Below are 2,033 nucleotides of genomic sequence, written 5' to 3' on the forward strand. Positions count from 1 at the left end.
GCCCTGATCCAGTGGATTGGTGGGGTAGGGAGAATAATAATCTCCCAAAGATGTCCGTGTCCTAATTCCTGGAACCTGTGAATGTGTTACCTTCCATAGCTAAAGGGTTTGCAGATGAGATTAAGATAAAGATCTTGAAATGAGAGATTATCCTAGATTACCCAGGCAGGACCAATGTAGTCACCCATCGTAGTCTGTAGTCACACTCTGTAGTCCTCAGAGGTGACAGAGAGAGGCATGAGAATCAGAGGGAGATTTGAAGGTGCTATGCTGCCGTCTTTAAAGGTGGAGGAAGAGGCCATGAACCAATGAATGCAGGCAATATTTAGAAGCTGGAAAAGACAAGGAAAAACATTCTCCTCTAGAGCTTCTAGAAGGAATGAAGCTCTGCTGATACCTTGATTTTAATCCCAGTAAAGCCCGTTTTGGATTTATGGCTTCAGAACTGGAAGATAATACATATGTGTTATTTTAAGCCACTAAATTTGTGGCAATCTGTTACAGCAGTGACAGTAAATTTATACAGGTCAGCTTAACAGTCATCGAAAGATTGAGATGTTGAAAGGGGACACTGAGGTAAGGGAGGAGCTATAGGAGATGGCTTCCACCCCTAGGGCTGGGAGCAAAGGGAATTAGCCAGGGTCATTTGAACCCAGAAATGTGGAGGACAGACCCTATGGAGTCAGGACCCAGACCTCTAAGGAGTAGGCACTGGCATACTGGTGCTCTGAGGAGCACCCTGAAGCTGCTTCTGGGAATATGGAAAATACTGGAAACTGGAACCAGCTGCTGCTGCTGCCAGGGTGAAAAATGAGTGGAGCTACTCTGACAGGAACAGGAAGCCTTTAGGAAGCAAACAGGAGATCCCTCCTCCAACTTCCCTCCCGGCCTCCAGTACCCTCTATGAACAGAGTGTAACAGAACAGCTGACAAAGCAGAAATGAGGTTTGTGGAGTCTCAGCCCCAGCATCACAAAGCAAAATGCCAAGATTTGGAGCTGAGGCTAGTAACAGGTACACAATGTTAACTATGTGTCTGTATCATTATGCTTTTTACTCTATGCTCACACACATTTACATTTATTCTAGGCTTTCCCCTCTCTTTCCTATTTAGTAAAAATGTGGTCATATACATGTTACTCTGAAGCTTATTTGTGTCATTAAACAATACATCATGCATACCTTTCCATGAAAGCATATTCCAGCAGTCTCATTTTTAAAAAATTACCCAGTAATATCCCATCCAGTCATCAGAAAATTTATCCATTCATTTCCAGTGACCAAAGATCCTTTGCTTGACCAAACTTTGAGTCAGGCTCCTGAACCTTCTCCTAAGCCCATCTGTGTACTTCCTTGTACAATCCAGTTTCAGCAAAGAACCCTGCTAAGTCAATTTAGCAAGAACCCCCTAAACTATCCAGTCAACCTCAGTATCTGATCCAGTTTCATTTCTTATTCTCTGAAGTCTGATCACCCTGGCCTGTCTTCAAATAGAATCCTGTTAGGTTGGTTTCTCTAGAATCCTCCTACTCCTAATGCTACTTCTTAGTAATTTTCTCCCCACCTATTTTCACCTGTTCCTTGGCTATAAATTCTTCTTGTCCGTGCTGTATTCAGAGTTGAGCCCCATCCCTCTTCCCCACTGCAAAACCCTGTTGCAGTGGTCCTTATACCTATAATGATAGGCCTGAATAAAGTCTTCTTTAGGCCAGGCGTGGTGGCTCATGCCTGTAATCTCAGCACTTCGGGAGGCCAAGGCAGGTGGCTCACTTGAGGTCAGGAGTTGAAGACCAGCCTGGCCAACATAGTGAAATCCCATCTCTACTAAAAATATAAAAATTAGCCAAGCATGGTGGCACATGCCTGTAATCCCAGGTACTGCAGAGGCTGAGGCAGGAGAATTGTTTGAACCCAGGGGGAAGGGGTTACAGTGAGCCGAGATTGTGCCACTGCACTCCAGCCTGGGAGACAGAGCAAGACCCTGTCTATAAATAAATAAATAAATAAATAAATAAATAAATAAATAAATAAATA

This window comes from Piliocolobus tephrosceles, chromosome 6, assembly GCF_002776525.5.
Source record: "Piliocolobus tephrosceles isolate RC106 chromosome 6, ASM277652v3, whole genome shotgun sequence".
Classification (NCBI taxonomy): Eukaryota; Metazoa; Chordata; class Mammalia; order Primates; family Cercopithecidae; genus Piliocolobus; species Piliocolobus tephrosceles.